This window comes from Pygocentrus nattereri, chromosome 2 (genome assembly GCF_015220715.1).
Source record: "Pygocentrus nattereri isolate fPygNat1 chromosome 2, fPygNat1.pri, whole genome shotgun sequence".
Lineage (NCBI taxonomy): Eukaryota > Metazoa > Chordata > Actinopteri > Characiformes > Serrasalmidae > Pygocentrus > Pygocentrus nattereri.
In genome coordinates, this window is record NC_051212.1 from 33321711 (window position 1) to 33344342 (window position 22632).

General features: G+C 41.3%; 1 long non-coding RNA gene across 1 annotated transcript; it reads left to right on the forward strand.

Moving 5' to 3' along the window:
- The first annotated feature begins 5741 nt into the window (after positions 1-5741).
- Positions 5742-7744, forward strand: LOC119262534. Its single transcript, XR_005129732.1, has 3 exons — positions 5742-5936; positions 6338-6682; positions 7604-7744. It is a non-coding gene; the product is annotated as an uncharacterized LOC119262534 (long non-coding RNA).
- Positions 7745-22632: the final 14888 nt, after the last annotated feature.

Genomic DNA, 22632 nt, shown 5'->3' on the forward strand with positions numbered 1-22632 from the left:
CTTTTATGTTCCACCATTGCTGCTGCACCGTCTGCCAGGAAGCTTCCTACAGAAACTACTTCATAAAATTTCGTTTTCCTTGGACAGCATACCAGAACAAATAATCCCTTAAAACCCAAGTCTGATTACATAGTAATGCTTATTATTTAGTAACTATAGGGACCTCCGTGCAAACTGGTTGAGGTATTCTTTATAGAAGTGTTTAATAAAACCTCGGGCCTGATGTCGGTCTCTGGTTATTTAAGGGCTGAACTGATTACCACAGTTTGTTGATTAATTCAGCTGAATGAAAATTGCCTCCATGTACACAACCTGTCCAACAGCCATGACTAAAGTTCACCTGAAATATATTTACTTGCACACTAGCTGTGTTCTATCATGGTTGGAGCACAGGTCATGTGCACGGTCAAGGGGGTGGAGAGGACGAGCCTAGCCCTGAGCACATGACGTGGGCTCACATTCTGGCCCAATTCAGGGCACGCCTTCGTAGCCCATGTCCTTCAAAGGCTCCGTAGACCTGCGAAGGCTGAACTGAAATGAGACAGTCTGCTCTATGGTGGATGTCCTGTTTGTGTCACAGCACCACTGTTCCTGCCCTGACCAGTGCATCATGCAATGCCACTCTTGTCAAGTTATATTACAGTTCTTTACTTCACTGAGTGACAGCTGGGCTCAGCACCCAGAATGTGTTCGAGCCCACTGTAAAAACACGGTCTTTGGACCGTGTCCTCTGATTATTTAAAGAGTAACTAGACCCCACTATTTTCAGCGAACTCCACACCTGGCCTAAGTTTGAAAAATGCTCAACAACGGGAGAGGCATGCTGGACAGGGCACTGCAGTCATGTTTGGCGTTGGAGGTGAGGCTGAGAGGGAAACTGGACAGGCTGGGCTGCTGCGTTTTTATGGCTAGCGTTATCTAAGCTATCAGAAAATATGAGAAAGATTGAAAAATATGGACAGTAACAGAATCAAACGGCACTTTTGCAACTTCAGGTTTTAATGAGATCCTTGTTCTTTTTTTTTTTTTTGCCTGTCTTGTCTGTCAGATTTGCAATCAGAATTATGGTCAGACTGCATTACTGTGCCAAACAAATTTACTTTTCCAAAATGAGCACTATAGATTATAGGCTCATCTTGTCAGTGTTTCTTTCTTTCTTTCTTTCTTTTTTAATTATTTAATTTCATTTTGTTTATACATTTGTGATATTTTTATGACTGTAAATATGTTAACATAATGCCAGACTTGACAGGCCAGGGGAATCTGTAAAGAAGGGAGAGGAGAGATGGGGGGGGGGGGGGGTAAAAAAGGGAAATAACAAAAGGGCAGAAAGAACACAGCACAAATGACACGGCGATGGTTCACCAACTGCTGCTCCTGAAAGAAGAGAAGAAAGTGTCCCTGAGACATACAGCACTTGGAAATACTGCACAAATGCCTGTGATGTATGTGTATGTGTATGTGGGTGTGTGTGTGTGTGTGTGTGTGTGTGTGTGTGTGTGTGTGTGTGTGTGTGTGTATGTGTATGTGGGTGTGTGTGTGTGTGTGTGTTTGTGAGTGCAGTACAGTATAAATTTGTCACAAGATGCACTTAATAGCGAGGGCAGAAAGCTGTGACAACATCCCCCAGAGGCCAGAGGAAGGCAGAGAAAGACCAGGGAATCCTGCCCGCCGCGGCCCCCCCAGGAGCAGTGGAGACCCAGGGCAGCACCTCCCAGTGACCCCTGCATGCCCACCCCAGCGGAAGGGAGAGGGGGACTCCAGACAGCACCCCCCCAGCCACGGAGCGCAGGTCCAGGGGAACCAGAGGGACCAAAGCCGACCCCAGGATGCCCCCCCCTATCACGGGCCAGCAGCAAAGACCCAGCGCCTCATACGCCCGAGAGCCACCCACCACCCAGCAGGGCCCCATCCCCGCCGAGGAGCCCTGAGCCGCCCCAGAACCCAACCACCCAGGGGAGCGGGCCAACCGCAACGCCGGAGCACCAGGCCAGGCCCTGAAACCCCAAGGCGCCCCCCATCCAGGGGGGAAGTAGCAACCACAGGGGAGCAGCCGGGAGAGGACCGCGGACAACAATCCCCCGACCCAGAACCAGCTGTCCTCACACACACTCAACCTCATATATGTATCCTCGCCCATATATACACCCACACACCTTCACCCCCATATATTTCTCCACCCCTATATATACACCTACTCACACACACCCCCACACATATATACACTCCTACATACATACATACACACACAGAGATACATACACGTCACCCCAATATGTACGCACACACACCCATATATACACCCCCCCACCCCCTAAATGTACACGTTCACCCACCCATACAGAAAGAGATAAGGACATAGACACACAATCATCCACATCCATACACCCTCTGAGGTGGGGGCAAATGGAAAGCCCACCCAGGACCGGCTTGTATATGGATGCATACATGGGACGAACGTGCACATGTGCGGGAGGGCGCACACACGGGAGGAACATGCACGACTGCACACGAGCCCGAGGGCGCACACAAGGGAAGAATGCGCGCGAGTGTACAGACGCCCACACCCACCCAAACATACAGTGCCACACGACCGGCACCGCCATACAGGCCACCCTCCACGGCGGGGGCGCGGGGGCCCAGACAGCAACCCCAGGACGCCAGGACGCCCCCAGCCCAGCCCCCGCACCGGCGTCCAACCCCCCGCCCCGGCAGGGAGCAGGAAACGGGTGAGGGATGACCTTCCCACCCTTCCATCCCCAGTGAAGTGTTGAGTGCAGGAGTTGAATGTGGGGTAGTGTGTGATACTATGGTGTAGTTAAAATTGGGGGGACAGGTGTGGGGGCAAACATGGGCAGAGCCCCGGGCCACTGGTCTGTGGTGTCTGTCTACACCGTCCCCTCAAAAGCCCTAAATGTCTAAAGTGCAGTAAAAACTGAGGGATAGACAGTCGTCAGGAGATGAGTGAGGCCATGACAGCGGGTCGACCTTATCGACCCCTGGCGACATGCCTGCCCCCAGGATCCTAAATGTATGAGTACTGTGTGTGTTTGTGTGTGTTTGCTTGGGTGGGGGAGTAATGGGAGTAATGGGAGTAAATTTGCTTGGGTGGGGGAGTAATGTATGTGCGTGTGTGTGTGTGTCTGGGGGTGGATGGAGGGGGGGTACGTAGATCCAGAGGCAATGGTTGAGGCACCGCATTTCACTGCCCCCCCGCTCGAGGCAGGATAAGGTCGACCCGGGGAGGCCACGGAGACACCCTAGACCACCACCACCCCGCCCAAGCCCAGACCCCCACCACCCCCACCCACCCCCCCATCCCCCCCACCCCCGTTTGAGGTTTGGAAAAAGTTAACTTCATGCAGAAAAAAGCAAAGCCAATCTTTTTAGCCTTAGCTAGTTCGCTTATGCTAGCCTTTAGCATTGCCAGCATCACAACCTAGCTTTTAGCATTCTGTCTGCTGGATTCTGCATCAAAGGTCAGGCAGGGCCCTAAATCCTCACGCTCTGCAAGCTGTTTACAGCACTTACTGGAGTCACATCCATTCAGTTCCCCCTCAAATTCACGTTCCCCTTCATTAATCAATTATAGCTGTGAATGAAAAGTCTTAGGGTGTAGTTACTCTTTAAACTGAAAGCTCTTTGAAATTGCAGTCTTTTCTCTTACAGCCATTTTCAGCCATTTCTTTCACAATGTCTTTGAACATGGAGGGCTTTTCTTTTCAGGTCTTAGCAGCACAAAATCATAAGGAGAGTTGGATGGATGAAAATCTGGCTGGCTAGAATTATCCTGCATTTAAACTTTGACAGATGAGAATGCATCCTCCGCCTTCAGCTGGTTGCATGTGAGTGTTATGAGTATTATAGCTATTAATATTTAAACATATATAGTCAATGCTTTATACCTTGAGCTGCAGACACAAATCATACAAACACCAGCTGCCTCCTGATTGGACTGCCGCATCACTTTGGCAGGAAAACTTCACATCCCTAGGACTAAACGCACCAGACTTGTCAGGTACCATGTAGCTCTGTATGACGAAACCCATGAATGGGATATGTGGCAGTGGGTTGATGGGCCAGAGCAGTGGAGAAGTAGCGTGAATCATGTTGCTGCATATTGGAAATTTAGAACATGTTGGATTTTATGTGTTTTTTGCTCGTCACACTGCCATACAGATAAAACATCTTGTGTCACATCTAAAAAAAGATCATATTACGGCCACTTTTACCTGCTGTGAGAATGCAGCCTTAGACCCACTTGGGCTTGGCTTAAAAGAAGAGGTGACACATATACACATTAGGGGTATATTGAGGGTGAACGTTGTAGTCATGTCAAGGCGTATTTCATGCTCAGGGCCTGAATTTCAGTGTGGGATTGCAGGTTTTGCTCATAATTTCCCCAAATCTAACACTTACAATGCGGGAAATTCCTGCACACATTTGCAGCGATTTTTAATCATTTTCAGCACCAGTGTGGAATGCAGGACGACTGGCAAAATGGACTGACTTCCACTCTGGAAAGTATGAGGCAGATTCAGCAAAGAACGTGAACGCTAATGCCATTGAAGTTGTGCAGTTGCAGTGTGAGGAGGAAATGAAGGGGCTTCTCAAAACCACCTACTTTATAGCAGAAAACTAATTGGCTAATTCATCTGGTTCAATTCATGAAAGAAATGGAGTGTCCTTCTTTCAAAACACAAAATCGCAATCTTCAAATCTAGGCTGAAAACTCACCTGTTCAGTTTAGCTTTTAGTAGGTAATGTCCCCCCTTAGATAAAGGCAGCAGATCCAGGGGTCCATGGACACAGGGAATTATAGTAAACTGAGACGCTGGTGCTGTCGTCCCGCTGCTCACACGCGGTCACTCAGGTTTGTGGACGGTGAAGCGTCGGGATGCCAAACTGTTTCAGAGTGCTCCCATGTCTGTGTGTCCTTCTGGTTCTCTCCTTTTAGTTAAGCTGTTATAGTCAGATCTGCCGGAATCGTTAGCCACACTCCGTAAATGTTTACATTTCCTGTTTTACGTACAAACAGACAGAATAAAACTAATTCCCTCTCCCTGCCTTTTTTCTGAGTATACAACCGCCCACATGTCCGGCCGGACACTGAAGGACGGCTGACTGTCAAGTTCTCCTGCTACCCACTTCAGACCAGCTGCCCACGCCCCAGCTACCACCACCTACCTTGGACTAGCTGCCCACCCTACACTGATGTTTTCATGGACTCTTAGCTATTACTACTACTAACACTACTGCTATTAATATTAGTAGTATAATAACTTGTAGGTAGTTTGACCAGAGGAGGAGAGTCCCCCACCGGTGAGCCTGGTTCCTCCCAAGGTTTCTTCCTCAGTTCTGAGAGAGTTTCCTTGCTACCAGGGGTTTTTATATTCTTGTAAAGTCTTTTGTGGAATTCTGTGAAACTGCTTTGTGACAACATCCGTTGCAAAAAGTGCTACAAATAAATTTTATTTGATTAAGAGGGAATTCCCCCCTTTTTGAAACATGACTACATGACCCTGATGCTGCACCTGCACTTCTTTGTACAGATGACCCTCAGATCTGAACTGTAATGTTTAATGTATAAATCAATATAAGACTGTAATCAGATACAGAATCATCACAGACTCAAATGAGAAAAGGCTTTTCTGCTTCATTCTCTTTAACCTCAATTTCATTCTTTAAATAGCAAAGCTGTTTCCCTCAGCTGGTAAACTATTTCTGGTCTGAAAAAGCAGTCGCCACGTGATATTTCCTCAAAACTATCAGACCAATCAAAACAGCTCACAGCTCTAAAACGTCCACTCAGGTCACACATGGGGCCTCTTTTACTACTGAACAGATAAGAGATCAGAACATTAGATCTCACCGTCTCTCTGTCTGAACAGCAGCAATGATCGGATTACTTTTCACTCTCTGTCTCTTTGGAACTGGTAAGTGATGTTTTGAATGGTTAATATGTTTATATCACTAACATGTTATCAAGCTGCTACATGTACAGTCGTATGTAAAGGTCTGAACACCTCCAGTCAAACTACATGTTTTGTTGATTTCCTAAATGAAAATAAGCAGCACGTTCTCTACAAGAGAAAAACTTCAATGTGGCATTTTCTGCACATTTTAGTGCACAAAGGAGTTTAATATAATAGAAAGAAAACATACAAAATGTGCCATAACTTTTGCATAAGCCACATATGTTCTAATGTTTTTTACAATGTGTTAAATTAGGAAACAAACAGTAATTGTGCATTAAAATCATGTAATTTGATCAGAATCATACAAACCTTTACAAATTATTATTAATAATTGCTTTATTATGATTTTCTCTCTCCAGTGAAATCGTCTGACATCGTTGATCTTCAAGTACAAACAGTGAGGCGGGGAGACAACACAACAATAAAATGTCATCAAAATGAAACCAAGCATGATTTATTAACTTGGTATCAACAGAGTTTAGGAAAGCTGCCTCTGTACATCGTGAGACGATTTGAGACTGAAGAACAAAAAGTAAAACACAGATTTAGTAAGAAATTTATAAACAGCCGCTTCACTGTGGATAATAAGACATTTGATCTCAGCATTAATGGAGTCAAAGAAGAAGATGTAGGAATATATTTCTGTGGAAAAGGAGAGAAAAATAGTTCAGAGTTTCTATCTGGAACCCTTTTGCTGTTTGCAGGTAACTGTGCGCACACGTTCACTGTAATTACTGTTATTGTTGTTTAGTACTGTTTACTGATATTAGCTTTATTTCTGTTCATTTGATTTTCACTTCAAAATCCAGTATTGAAAAACGGTAAATGGGTCGATTCTTGTATTTTGATTGTTATTGTCAGTCGAAAAACTAGAAACAGCTTCATTTTACAGTTTCACAAACTAATAAACATTCAAATAACAAACAAACAGCAGTGGAATAAAGAGTCGATTTTACTGATTCAGATTAATGATAAATAAACGGGCTGAGCGCCCCTCATGATCGCAGGAGCTCTGAAATCAGGTGGTCATGTTTAAAATATGAGGCTGGGAAAGATCAAGAGGCTGCAGTACTGCTCTTTATTACTGAAAGACAGAATGTAATCTAGTGTCCATATGCCTGCATGATGCACACGCACATAGGAGGAGTTCAGCACAACACCGACAGATCACCTCTTTAACTTGAGTGAGTCAGCAACTGATCTGGCGACCACGAGTTCAGGTTCTTCCCTATAGCATTCCTGTCTTGTGTAGTTTGTGGAGATCAAATATACATATGCTTATACAAAAAGTAATATAATAGTATAATATAACAAAACAATATTCCAGAACCACAGGACTGATTTCTGTGGTTTCTGAGCTTCCACACCTGCTTTGAACCTTTATTTCCGCTTATAATTAGAAATGCTACATTTGGATCATGAGAATACGAGCCTTTACTCCATTGCTGTTTGTTTGTAATTTGATTTTATGATTAATTTGTGAAAATGACTGACAGTAACTGAACCAGACATGAGAATCGACCCATTTGCTGTTTTTCAATACTGTTTTTAAATGAAACTCAAATGAACAGAAGATACACGGATCATTTCTCTTCACCTTCTACATTTACTGATCTATTTTAAAGATGAGAAGACTCCACCTGACCCTGCTATCAAGAATTGTTCAGTACAAGCAGTTACTCTGAGCTGTTCAGGAGATCGCAGTGTGTACTGGATCAGACACGGATCAGGAGAATCTCATCATGATCATGAACCTAAATCTACTGAAGGAGGTAAATAAAGTTTCTGCTTTTGGAAAAACAAAATGTAACTTCATATTCATTGATAGAATCTAATACATACATTAGAATCTAAGCAGGCATGTTGCATAACTTTGTATGCATGTATGTATTTGTGTGTTTATTTCTTTATCTTCCATGCAGGTGACGTCTGCACTGTGTGGTTCTTCACTGTCAAAGTTGTAGTCCTTGTTGTTCTGTTTTTTACACAAATAGTGCTTTATATTTTTATTACATGTAGAAAAAGTAAAGACGCTTTAAGTGGAGACACTAAATACTGATTGTAACAGATAAATACTTTGATTTTACCTCCTAATAACGTCACAATGTGTCATTGTGATTTCCATTACACTCTCAGAAAAAAAGGTATGAAACTGCTACTGGGGCAGTTCCCCTCTCGTCACTAGGGTGGGACCCTCAAGGGTACATCTCAGTACCTTCAGGCAGGGAACATAATCCCCTTAATATCAATATCCACTGAAATGATATTTCTTAGTTGTGTTGACTCCACACACCTCGTCTCACCTCCAGGCTTTTTATTGTGTTGTTCTGTTAAAACATGAGGTTTTAGATGAAAATGTACAAATACATCCTTTTCACCAGGAAAAGCTTTAAACCACTGTTCTGCCTGTGAACGTACATTTATATTGTTTGATTGAGAAATGAAAGATGTAGCTGTACAGTACGTTTAATCCTAACGGTGTAAGAGTGACTGTACAAAGTTCTGTTTGTTTTTTATAAGCGTGTTGAGCTTCAGTCAGTGATGTGTTTTTATTTATCCTCTCCTGTTTCTAACAGACACTGAAGCACTGACTTAGCTTTCCCACCATTTAGGACTGTTTCATATAGGGGTCATTTTTACATTGTGGCTGTCTGGATCATGCTTAATGATTGTTGTTTCTGATTAATTATGCAACTTACACGCTGATTATTCTCTATCAGAACCTATTAACACTTCACTTCTGCAAAAGAAACTCAACATCCGTGTCTGTGGTCAATAACAACTCTTTAACTGGACAGTGAAGATGTTTTCTTCTTGGGTTTTGTTTTATTTTTTATTACTTCCATTCATGTTTGAAAATACTTTACATAAAAATGAAACTGGGCCATCATTGCTATGATTAGTAGCTTAGACATTTTGTCTGTAGGTCGTCTGTCTGTGTAGCAGATTGAGACGTTTCTGGGTGTGGAATAATGTTTTGCTGAACTGAGTCTACAAATATTTAGACAGTGTGGATTTAATTAAATTAAACTGAGCTAAACAGATTGAAATGCATGAGCTCTGACTGCCTTTGAATAAAATGCCTGCTGTTGTTTTGTCATCATCTGACTTTTACCATCAGAATAAACATTACTGAGAGTGTCTGTTGTCCATTGTGAGGTTGTTTCATTAGTAATTCATCAGATAATGATACTGATTCATTCTGAGCTGAAAAGCTTATTGTTAGGTCCACACATTCCTTGAGAATTCCTACAAGAAAAACGTGATATTCTGACTAAACTATCTTGTTCCAGTGGAGATTATCACTCATTCATTAAAATGATTTTATACAAAGACTTCAGCCCTCATTAAACGGGCCACTACCTGCCCCACTCTGAGTGTCTGAACCTCTTACGACTACAGTCACACACAATCATGTACAATTCACAGAGGAATAAAACTACTTAGAGCTAGTAAAGGTTCAAATCCCTCCATGCACACTGTGAAGCGCAAGCTTGTGAAGTCATCTTCAGGAGTTTGCCTACCACTTTACAATGATCGTGATGAAAGGTTTATGAATGGTTTAAAAGTAGTTTGTTAACGGCTATAACTTGGGTCATAAACGATAAAATGTTATCACAGTAAAAAATTCATACAGTTTGATATGGATACATATCGCGGTACATGTCAAATCATTATTTCTTACAAGCTTGAAGGCTGATTTTTGCTCCTGGGTGGTTAATTGCTGCTTTAAACGTTTCTTTATGGTCAGAACATGATAAACACTCCACAAACTATGGAACATATCAGAGATCTGTCATGGGAGAGTGGGAGAAAAGCAGCAGGAAATCAGGGTCGCAATGTTTGTCATATTCAGAACTTAAGAAAGGAAACAGATTATTTTAGCTGTCTGGTTACGAGAGCTAAACTGTTTAGTTTCTCAACAACTTAGTATGAACAGCAAACATTAGCTCAGTATATCAATTATGGCTCACACCGCCTTCCTGCCATCACTCCTACCACATCCATAATCAGAGCCCATCACAGTCTTCAAACACCAGAGAGCAGACGACTGGGTTTCTCTATGCTATCGTAGTAGTGTGAGAGTTCGAGGGGGGAACTGTAATATATCTGACACTGCAGTGTGATTCTCGCACCAGACAAACAGAATCCTCTTTTTAGGTACATTTAATCTGAAATCAGTGCCTCAATTCACCACGCTGTCACAGAGTCCTGCTTCAAGTCAGCCCGCTGCTAAAAACAGCTAGCCTGGGAAGCTAGGCTCTCACCCATTCACCCAGCTACAGACATACCAAGTCTCCCGGAAGTCGCGGGAGTCTCCCGCATATCAATAGTGTCTCCCTGATGCCCGGAAGTCAGATCAAATCTCCCGGAATCCAGAAGTAGTGGCCCAAGAGTGAACACAAACGCGCGCGCAGGCGACACAGACTTTTTCCCCCAATCGCGTGTGGGAAAGAGGGGGAGGAGGAGAGAGCGGCGCTCCCCCCGTGTGCATATTCATGAAGCGCATGCAAAACAGAGGGTTCTGATTGGCCTGTTCTCTCCAAAGAGTCTGTGAGTCAGCCAATCAGATTTTAGTGTGGGCGGGCAGTGTTTGTCCCCTCCTGGACGGGATGCGTTCAGTGACAGAAGGAGCATCATGACGGAGGGAGGGAAAGGGGATGCAGGGCCTTCCAAAAAGAAGAAATATAAAACTCATATTACCTCTGACTATAAAATATATCCATGTCTGGTCAAAGTAAAGAACAATGACAGTCTTGCCCGCCGTACAGTTTGTAATACTGATTTCAGCATTGCCCACGGGGGACTAAATGATTGTAAAAGGCATGTTGAGGTTGAGTTAATGTGACTTATATATTATATTAGCAGCTAATAGCTGTCTCAATTAGTTGACTGGTTGCCAAGTATGTGCTGCTGGCCAATCATGAAAAGAGCTATCTTGGACTTTAGCTTAAAGTTGTACTCAAATATAAAAAACAGAGTTTAAAGAGAGGGTAAATTTAGTAATTTTATTGTTTGTCACAATCACTTTGTGAATTAATAAATAACAGACAAAAGAAGAAAATTATATCTTATGCTTTTATATCTTTTAGGGACCACAGCATGTTAGAGAGGCAAAGCGCAGGGAAGGCTGCTCCAATATATCTCAGTTCTTCTCCTCAGAAAAACAAAGTTTAATGGAGAAGGTTACCACAGCTGAGGTGTATTTCACATCTTTTATTGTGGAGCATAATTTGCCATTTAATGTCTGTAGGCACACAGGCAGGTTATTTAGGGAAATGTTCCCAGACTCTGAAATAGCAAAGAATTATGCCTGCTCTTCCACAAAGACAGCAGCATTGATGAACCTGGCACTGCAACCTGAATGCTCAGAGGATGTGTACAAGTTACTCTGCACAGAAAAAAAGCCATATAGTATTATGGTTGATGAAAGCAATGACATCATGTGTGAAAAGGAGTGTGCCATTTTAGTCAGGTACTACAGTGAAACACAGGATAAGGTGACAGTTGGATTTGTAGACATGCCAGTGTATAATGAGGCCAAAGCTGAGAACATCTTCAACTGCATCGAATCATCCATGCAGGACAAAGGCCTTGAGTGGTCCAATTGCATAGGATTCAGCAGTGACAATTGCAATGTCATGATTGGTAAGAACAACTCTGTCTTATCAAGAGTGAAAGCACAGGCCCCTCACATATACAGTGTTGGCTGTCCAAGTCACTTGGTGAACATATGTGTCAAAACTGCTGCTAAGGAGCTCTCAATGTCACCTGAAGAATTGCTAATTGACATGTACTTTGAGAAAAGCTCAAAAAGAAGAGAGGAACTGAAGCAGTTTCAGGACTTCTGTAACATAGCTCAGCAGAAAGTACAAAAACACTGTCCCACACGTTGGCTGTCCTTGGGGAAAGGTTTGGACCATCTCCTGAATCAATGGCCAGCCTTTAGTTCTTATTTTGAGTCACACAGTGAAAATCAGAAGTCGAAGGATATTCAGAAGAGGCTGGCAGACCCCACAATGAAGCTATATGCTTGTTTTCTTCACAATGTCACTTTGACGCTTTGACAAATAATTTTTCAAAACAAGACACCTGTTCTTTACAAGCTAAATGACAGTGTTGAAGAACTCCTGCATGACATTGCAAGTACGTTTGTTGTTCCCAGAATATTGAGAGAGAATGCACTGCAGGAATTGGATGCAAGCAACCCAGAAAGCAGATGCCAGAGAAAAACTCCACTTGGAAGTCCTAGATGTGTTGGGAGAAGTGTCTCCCTGAAATTAATTTTTGCAAGTTGGGACGTCTACAGCTAGCATTCACAGAATTCACAGAATCCTCAGTTTACATTTGTCTAAATCAGTGCTGTAACTTGCATGAACCCCCAATGACTTTTTGAGCACTACTCAAGCTTGTTTGGAAGTAAGGAAAGAGGAGAGTTCACTCTAATCCAGTACAGTTATGCCACTTACCTTGACACTTGCACTTGGTCACAGTAAAAAAGACTTCCGATCGCTCCACTCAAAAAGGAAATGTAGAACTCCATGTTTCAGACTTTGCTAAAGTATATTTTACGACTCATTACACTCCTTGACCTCCCCCCAAAATCATGTTGAAAAACTTGGAAGTGCACCCTCTCATGACGACAGCAGAGGAGCGCCGCTTTCCTTGCAGTAGAAAACGCCACCAGGGCTGTTGCAAAATGTGGAGTGTGAGAATGCTCTGTAATATCGAACATTTCTTCTACATCTATCAAGAAAAGTTATATCGTAATTATCATCGTTATCGCTTTATCACCCAGCCCTACTGCCCAATAGTGTGTCCACATTCATATATAATGTTAAAAGGGAATTCCAACAATGTTCCAACATTTCTGCACATTTCAGACTTTCAGTGCATTTAAAAGATGCCCTAGAAGGCATTTATTCAGGAATTTTAAATTGGTCTCTGATGTTTACATAGAAGCTATATGACCTTGGTCAGGGTGAAAAATGCCCAAATGCACTGGTACATGCCTATTTGCAACCCTATGGTTAGGCCCTAGAATGAAGCGAGCTGTGTTTCCTTTTCTGGTGGGCTCCTATGAAAAAAAGGCCATCATACGATTTAGTTAGCTATGCTGGTTACTTGGAGTTTGCTAGTCGATAACATTACCTGTACTAGCTATATGTGTAACGGTGGGGAGCGAGGAGGCGGACGCATGTGCTGAGGTAAGCAATGTTTATTATGGGCAAATCCAGGGTCGTGGTTGAGCCAGTCCAGGTTCCAATAATTGATACCGAGAGCAGGGTGGACAGACATAACTAAGAACACCAAAATCCAAAGTGGAACAGTACAAGCCAAACAAACAAAAACAACAAACACCAGCCAAACATCTAACGACAAATAACAAACAACGATTCAAACAGTTTAGACAGTTCAGACAAAGACCAGTAACCAGACAGGGGAAAACACAGGGCTTAAATACATAAGGGTAAATGAGGGACAGGTGGAAACACAGGTGGAGACAATCAGGGGCAGAGTCACTAAACAAGGGGGCTGGACTATAAAACCAAAACACAACACATGGGCTAAACCAAAACACACACATGGACCGGACTGGGAGGGGCCAATCGTGACTATATGCTTTTGGAAGAAGCATGTAGCATTTTACAGGAATCCTTTAAGATTATGAATTTAAGAACTGTGGTTCTAGCTTCTTTCCTAAACTCAGTCCAAACAGAAGTTTTCAAGGTGACTAAACAGATAAGATTTCAGACTTAAGAAGTTTTCATTATACAACCCCAGATCTTCAACTTGTTTGAGTTCTTTGGAGAAACCTTCCACAATATTAATAACTAGGTCGCCAAGAAATTGGTTGCCAAGAGGAATTAACTGTTCATGTGAACTCCTGCTTTGTTGGAATGAAAACCAGCAGCCACATCCATCCATTTGTGGAAAAGAGTGGACAGCCTTCTCTAAGGTATCTGTCTTGCCATCAGTGTTAGCTGTGACCCACGGCTTCTGTTCAAACACTAAAATGTAACAACTACCCAGTTATAGCTACACTTATCCATTTGCCTGAGATCTGAATACTGAAAGGACTGCATAGAAAAGTTTAAAAACTGCAAGAAAGAACATGTCAGTACTCAAAGTGCTGCGAAACTGACATGAACATTGAGTTGAGATGATATATCATTTAACCCTGGGTGTCTCTAGTCCAGAAGTAGCCCTGCCTCGCATAGTTGTGGTTTTTGTTCCCACAACTGATCCAACTAATTAGCTAATTAACATGCTTTTCCATGAATGAAAGCAGGAAGAACGCCAAGAGGTCTTGAGTTGCTCAATCGTACCATGGGTAGTGAATCATTACATAGTTAATACACAGTCGGGTACTTGGTCCCTGGTAACAGTAACATTGGGACACTGACAAACCAGTTACGTGTGACACAGGTGTGGAGACAGCAGCGTGTGTAGAAACAGCACTTGGACATCTGGAGCACATTTGGTCTCAAAACATTGAACCCTGTTGCTACAGTTTCTGGGTTGAAAGACATGTTTCATCAAAATGGTGCAAAAAAGTGCACAACAGGCTTAGAGGAACATTTTCTCTCATTTGATGGGCGTGTCAGAGGTGCTACACAATCATAAAAACAAAGCCCTGCTTATAAGCTAACATAGTCATACATTTCTCAGCATCATTTTAAGACCATTGCACCAACAGCCATAAGCTGAATTTTCTCTTACTGGAGCTGTGTCTTTTATGCCGGGCTAGAGTCAGACATCAATTCCAGTTCTAGACCTTTTCCAGGCTGTAGTTGCCTCTTTGTACAAGCTAGTTTGCTGGTCAGAGCACTGCTGCACTCTGTCAGAGACTTTGCTTCAACTCGAGTCACTAGCACAGTGTGTAGCAGTTAACTTTACTAACTCATATGTATTAATAGTGTGTATTCAGCTAACTGTTCTGCAAAACACACACAAACTGCAGACATATCTCCTCATTCAGAATGAGTTTGGAAAAAGCTATCGGATACTCGCAAACATGTTTTCCTATTTTCTTTTCATGTGTTTGATTTGTTTGAGTGCCAACTTGTGATAAAGTCCTTGTCTTGCAGCTACTATGAGTAGAAGCAGAACTAGCAGTGTAGCAAGTGTTGACCACAGAGACGTTCTTTCAGAGCTAAAGTCCACACCCCCACACAGAAAAATGTGAGGACTTGTGGTGCGTTTCAAGACAGGAAGTACTTGAGATGGAGGGGTCACAAATATACACAAAATCTTTGGATGGTGGCGACTTAACAAGCCTGAGAAATGCTGTTCTACTGCGCACTGTTCTCCTGAACCTGCCAGGGTTGACTTTTTATTTTTTTAACCAGACAGGGGAAAACACAGGGCTTAAATACATAAGGGTAAACGAGGGACAGGTGGAAACACAGGTGGAGACAATCAGGGGCAGAGTCAATAAACAAGGGGGCTGGACTACAAAACCAAAACACAACACATGGGCTAAACCAAAACACGCACATGGACCGGACTGCGAGGGGCCAATCGTGACTATATGCTTTTGGAAGAAGCATGTAGCATTTTAGAGGAATCCTGTACGTGTGACACAGGTGTGGAGACAGCAGGGTCTGTAGAAACAGCACTTGGACACCTGGAGCACATTTGGTCTCAAAACATTGAACCGTGTTGCTACAGTTTCTGGGTTGAAAGACATGTTTCATCAAAATGGTGCAAAAAAGTGCACAACAGGCTTAGAGGAACATTTTCTCTCATTTGATGGGCGTGTCAGAGGTGCTACACAATCATTAAAAACAAAGCCCTGCTCATAAGCTAACATAGTCATACATTTCTCAGCATCATTTTAAGACCATTGTACCAACAGCCATGAGCTGAATTTTCTCTTACAGGAGCTGTGTCTTTCATGCAGGGCTAGAGTCAGACATCAATTCCAGTTCTAGACCTTTTCCAGGCTGTAGCTAAAACAGACTGCCAGGCAACTAGAGCGAAAATGGCGTCTGACTAAATTAGAAGTGTTCCAGTCCGCCTGGAAGGAGAGCCTTATAGACTATAGAAGAGCTCTTACTTCAGCACATTCAGCCTATCTCTCCTCTCTCATAGAAAACAATAAGAACAAACACAGACTACTATTTAGCACAATTTCTAAACTAACAGAGAACAAAAGAGTCACTGAACCCCAGATGCCATCAGCCTATAGCAGCAATGATTTTATGAATTTCTTTAGTGATAAAATCGAAAAAATTAGACAGAAAATTCTGAACACACAGTTAAATTCCACAAACCTGCTGGCTTATAATTCCAGTCTAGACCCTGAGACTATTAGAGTCACTCCAGATAGGCTGGAATCGTTTACATTACTCCAAGAAAATGAACTAATCAAAATAGTCTCTTCTGCAAAATCATCTACCTGTATTCTGGACCCAATTCCTACAGGTCTACTCAAGGAAATCTTACCAGAAATAACTAAGCCTATTCTGTCAATAATAAACTCCTCTCTTAGCCTCGGATACATCCCAAAAACTTTTAAACTTGCAGTAATTAGACCGCTGATTAAGAAAGCTAACCTCGATCCCTGTGAACTATCAAATTATAGACCCATCTCAAATCTCCCCTTCATACCTAAGATCCTGGAAAAAGTGGTAGCAAAACAATTAAGCCCTTATTTGCATAGGAATAATCTACACGAAAAATTTCAGTCTGGTTTTAGGCCACATCATAGTACAGAAACAGCATTAGTAAAAATTATAAATGATCTTCTGTTATTCACAGACCAAGGAAATGTGTCGTTGTTAGTCCTCCTTGACCTTAGTGCAGCATTCGACACAATAGACCACGCTATCCTACTAGACAGACTAGAAAACCTTGTAGGGGTAACAGGAACAGCTCTTTCCTGGTTCAGGTCCTACCTCACCGATCGATATCAGTTTGTTAATGTAAAGGGTGAATCATCTGTTCGTGCAAAAGTAATGTATGGTGTTCCACAAGGCTCTGTTTTAGGACCTATATTATTTACAATATATATGCTACCACTAGGCACCATTATCAGTAAACACGGCATAAATTTCCACTGTTATGCAGATGACACCCAGTTATATATATCAAGTAAACCGGATGATAAAATTAAACTTGGCAAGATTGAGGACTGTATAAAAGACATAAAAGATTGGATGTCAAATAAATTTTTTTGTCACTTAACTCAGATAAAACAGAGGTCCTGCTTCTTGGTTCAAAATTAGCCAGAAACAGACTGTCTAACTCAACACTAAAACTTAACAATCTCTCAGTTTCATCAAGCCTATCTGTTAAAAATCTTGGTGTCATGATAGACGCTGATCTCTCCTTCGACACACATATAACTAATATTACTAGAACAGCTTTCCTGCATCTCCGCAATATCGCTAAATTAAGAAATTCATTATCTCTACAGGATGCAGAAAAGCTAGTTCATGCATTTATCACTTCAAGGCTAGATTATTGTAATGCCCTGCTGTCTGGATGTCCCAGCAAAAGCCTTAACAAGCTTCAGCTAGTCCAGAACGCTGCAGCCAGAGTCCTCACAAGAACTAGGAAGCTTGACCATATTAGTCCAGTTTTATCAGCCCTGCACTGGTTACCAGTTAAATTTCGCATTGATTCTAAAACTATATTACTGACATATAAAGCTCTAAACGGGCTCTCCCCTCAGTACCTGAGTGAGCTCCTCTCCCACTATGAACCATCACGCCTACTTAGATCACAAGGTGCTGGCTTACTACTGGTACCTAGAATTAATAAAGTTACATCAGGGGGGAGAGCTTTCTCATACAAAGCCCCCCAGCTCTGGAATAATCTTCCTGCTAATGTTCGGGAATCAGACACAGCCTCAATCTTTAAGTCTAGGCTAAAAACTTATTTGTACAGTCAAGCATTTGGTGACTAGTCTTCCCTGTCAGGTCTAGACCTGCTGGAGTCTACACTGCTCTGTTTTACTGTAATCTGTGGTCAGCCACTCTTTACAGTACTAATTCTGTTTTTTTCTTTCCTTTCTCTGCCGAGCTGATCAGCTGCCCATCCTGTGCACCTGATGCTGTTGCCTCTACTGCCTTGATTGGTGCCACTGCTCACCAGCCTTCTGGACCGGTTTGACCACCACTGAGCTTCTTGCTGTACAGCGCTGTGCAGTCCTCACCCTCAGATCTTTCTTTTCCCACTTTACTATAATACTTCATACTAATAATGTTTGCTATCCGGTGTCGACCGTAGGAGGATGGGTTCCCCTTCTGAGTCTTGGTTCCTCTCAAGGTTTCTTCCTCTTTGAGGGAGTTTTTCCTTGCCACCGTCGCCGCTGGCTTGCTCATGGGGACTCATTCAGAATGAGTTTGGAAAAAGCTATCGGATACTCGCAAACATGTTTTCCTATTTTCTTTTCATGTGTTTGATTTGTTTGAGTGCCAACTTGTGATAAAGTCGTTGTCTTGCAGCTACTATGAGTAGAAGCAGAACTAGCAGTGTAGCAAGTGTTGACCACAGAGACGTTCTTTCAGAGCTAAAGTCCACATCCCCACACAGAAAAATGTGAGGAGTTGTGGTGCGTTTCAAGACAGGAAGGATTTGAGATGGAGGGGTCACAAATATACACAAAATCTTTGGGTGGTGGCGACTTAACAAGCCTGAGAAATGCTGTTCTACTGCACACTGTTCTCCTGAACCTGCCAGGGTTGACTTTTTATTAGCATTTTAGCTATTCAAGTATTTCCATGCCCATTAAACAGAAAAATACTTGAAGTGCTGTGTACTATGTCTAAATTTCCCAAATTTCTATATTTTACATAAAAAACAAACTCATCCAAAACTGTCATTTAGAACTACAACAGCATTTTCTCCTAACTCAAATTCTTATTACTAAAGAATGTGTGTGTTTTTTTTACACCCTGTAGAATGTTTCTCCCTGTCTGGCACACATACAGAATTTCTACTTCTTTCTTCTGTTGATGAGAACAAGTTACAAACCATTAAACTAAAATAGATGTTCAGTAAGATTTTTAGGTTCAGGGTCAAAGGTCATTTCTGAGGTGAACAGTAGTTACTAGGCCAAACCACCACATTTTAGCCTCATGAAATGAATATATTAGTTATTTTAATTGTTATTTTGTAAATTCTCATTCTATAGCATGTTATCTACAATTAAAACTACAAGCACACACAACCAACCTCGATCACCTGGTAAGCAGTTCTGGACTGGCTCCTCCAGCAACCATGCAAACCCAGCTTTGCAGAAAAACTACAATTCTTACATCACTTCCTGTGAGCTACGTTTTTCATTTTTCTCTTGTTGACGGCTCCTTTACTTCACTGTGCATTTTAATCTCTGAGCATCACAAGTGAGCAGTTAGTGGGTGAGGAAATGTGCAGTTTCTGTACTGCAGTCTTAGTAAACTGAACACTAAATTCAGGCGTATTGTGGATGAATGTTTTACTCACATTAAGGCACATTTCATACTGCACCTGCACTTGTTTGTACATATGATCCTCAGATCTGAACTGTAATGTTTAATGTATAAATCAATATAAGACTGTAATCAGATACAGAATCATCACAGACTCAAATGAGAAAAGGCTTTTCTGCTTCATTCTCTTTAACCTCAATTTCATTCTTTAAATAGCAAAGCTGTTTCCATCAGCTGGTAAACTGTTTCTGGTCTGAAAAAGCAGTCGCGACGTGATATTTCCTCAAAACTATCAGACCAATCAAAACAGCTCACAGCTCTAAAACGTCCACTCAGGTCACACATGGGGCCTCTTTTACTACTGAACAGATAAGAGATCAGAACATTAGATCTCACTGTCTCTCTGTCTAAACAGCAGCAATGATCGGATTACTTTTCACTCTCTGTCTCTTTGGAACTGGTAAGTGATGTTTTGAATGGTTAATATGTTTATATCACTAACATGTTATCAAGCTGCTACATGTACAGTCGTATGTAAAGGTCTGAACACCTCCAGTCAAACTACATGTTTTGTTGATTTCCTAAATGAAAATAAGCAGCACGTTCTCTACAAGAGAAAAACTTCAATGTGGCATTTTCTGCACATTTTAGTGCACAAAGGAGTTTAATATAATAGAAAGAAAACATACAAAATGTGCCATAACTTTTGCATAAGCCACATATGTTCTAATGTTTTTTACAATGTGTTAAATTAGGAAACAAACAGTAATTGTGCATTAAAATCATGTAATTTGATCAGGATCATACAAACCTTTGCATATTATTATAAATAACTGCTTTATTATGATTTTCTCTCTCCAGTGAAATCGTCTGACATCGTTGATCTTCAAGTACAAACAGTGAGGCGGGGAGACAACACAACAATAAAATGTCATCAAAATGAAACCAAGCATGATTTATTAACTTGGCTTAAACAGAGTTTAGGACAGCTGCCTCAGTACATCGTGAGACCAATTAAGACTGAAGAAAAATCTCCTAAAAAAGAAGTAAAACAGAGATTTAGTGAGAAATTTGTAAACAGCCGATTCACTGTGGATACAGAGACGTTTGATCTCAGCATTAATGGAGTCAAAGAAGAAGATGTAGGAATATATTTCTGTGGACAAAGAAATACAAATGCTTTAGAGTTTCTATCAAAAACCCTTTTGCTGTTTGCAGGTAACTGTGCGCACACGTTCACTGTAATTACTGTTATTGTTGTTTAGTACTGTTTACTGATATTAGCTTAATTTCTGTTCATTTGATTTTCACTTCAAAATCCAGTATTGAAAAACGGTAAATGGGTTGATTCTTGTATTTTGATTGATTTTATGATTAATTTGTGAAAATGACTGACAGTAACTGAACCAGAAATGAGAATCGACCCATTTGCTGTTTTTCAATACTGTTTTTTAAATGAAACTCAAATGAACAGAAGATACACGGATCATTTCTCTTCACCTTCTACATTTACTGATCTATTTTAAAGCTGAGAAGACTGACCATCATCCTCCACCTGAACCTGCTATCAAGAATGAAGAAGCTGTTAAACTCCAGTGTTCAGTACAAGCAGTTACTCTGAACTGTTCAGGAGATCACAGTGTGTACTGGTTCAGACGCGGATCAGGAGAATCTCATCATGATCATGAAGCTAAATCTGCTGAAAAAGGTAAATAAAGTTTCTACAAGTTAAGTTCTCAGAAAACTGTCATGTGCAGTTTAAAGAGTCTTCAATCTCATATCTACCAAGACATGATCTCTAATCATTTGTTTCCCATTCATTTGTTTCTGGACTTCTCAGATAAGAAGGTCTGGATTGTTGTCTTGGTAACGTCTAATGTGATATCTGTTATTGTGATCGTGGTTCTGAGTGGAATCTTATGTAAAAAACATCAAGAAGGTCAGTGTAAAATGTTAACAAGTGTTTTTATTTTAATATGAATGTTATTTTATACTAAATACAGTACTGTGCAAAAGTCTTGGGCACCTGAGCAAATAGTTTAAACCATTTATCTGGGCAAAATGTCTAATTCTGAATAAGAATTAATTCAAAGAAATATCAAAACAGTAAAAAGACAGGATTTTTTAGTTCTAAATAGTAGTTAATTACTTCAAAGCTGGTTAGAAGAACAAAGTTTGGTTCCTGAATTCTCTGCAATGCCGACCGACATCATAAAGGTTTGTTTAACGGCGTCACCAGTGCGCCTGATTTACAGTAATGATTTAAGAATTGGGCTGCAATAAAGAGAGTTTTGGAAATGATTAAACAAAAACACTTCTAAACATAAACTCACTACTTATACTGTTAATATTGTTTGTATTTATTCTAATATTAATGTTTTGATCTGAGAAAATAAAAGCTCACTGCGCAAACATGATTTTAAATATAATTTCTTCAGGTGCTGATAAATTTTGTACAGCATTAAAGATGCAAATTTAAAAGTCATTATAAAATGTTGCGATTTTTCTCTAAAGGTTCTGTCAGTGGTCACCAAGACAACTCAAAACATGAGGTAAAGTGTGAATGTAACATTAACACGTCTTTATTTAATAATATAAAATCTGAATATTCAGGATGTTACACTCTTATTAATTTTATGCTACTTCTATTCTGAGCTCTGCTGGTTTGTTGTTCTTGTTCTGTGTCAGGTTGAGGAAACAGACGTTTTGAACTATGCGACTGTGAATTTTGCACAGAAACCCCCTTCCAGAGCCCCCAGAGTCGAGGAGAGTCAAGATATTTATTCACAGGTTAATGTACGATAGTCAGTATAAGTGAAGACATTTTCTGTTTTATTGCATTTAATCTTATTTTACTTTGTGTTTCTCATTTCACTGGATCTTCTGAACAGAAGCCAGTGCAGCAAATCACACAACAAACAAGCTTAAATTAGACATGATGGTGAAACTAATTATATATATATATATAGAGAGAGAGAGAGGGAGGGAGAGAAAGAGAGAGAGAGAGATTGAGAGAGAGAGAGAGAGAGAGAGAGAGAGAGAGAGAGATTGAGGGAGAGAGAGAGATTGAGAGAGAGGGAGGGAGAGAGAGGGAGAGAGAGAGAGAGAGAGAGAGAGAGATTGAGATTGAGAGAGAGAGAGATTGAGGGAGAGAGAGAGAGAGAGAGAGAGAGATTGAGAGAGAGAGAGAAAGAGAGAGAGAGAGATTGAGAGAGAGAGAGAGAGAGAGA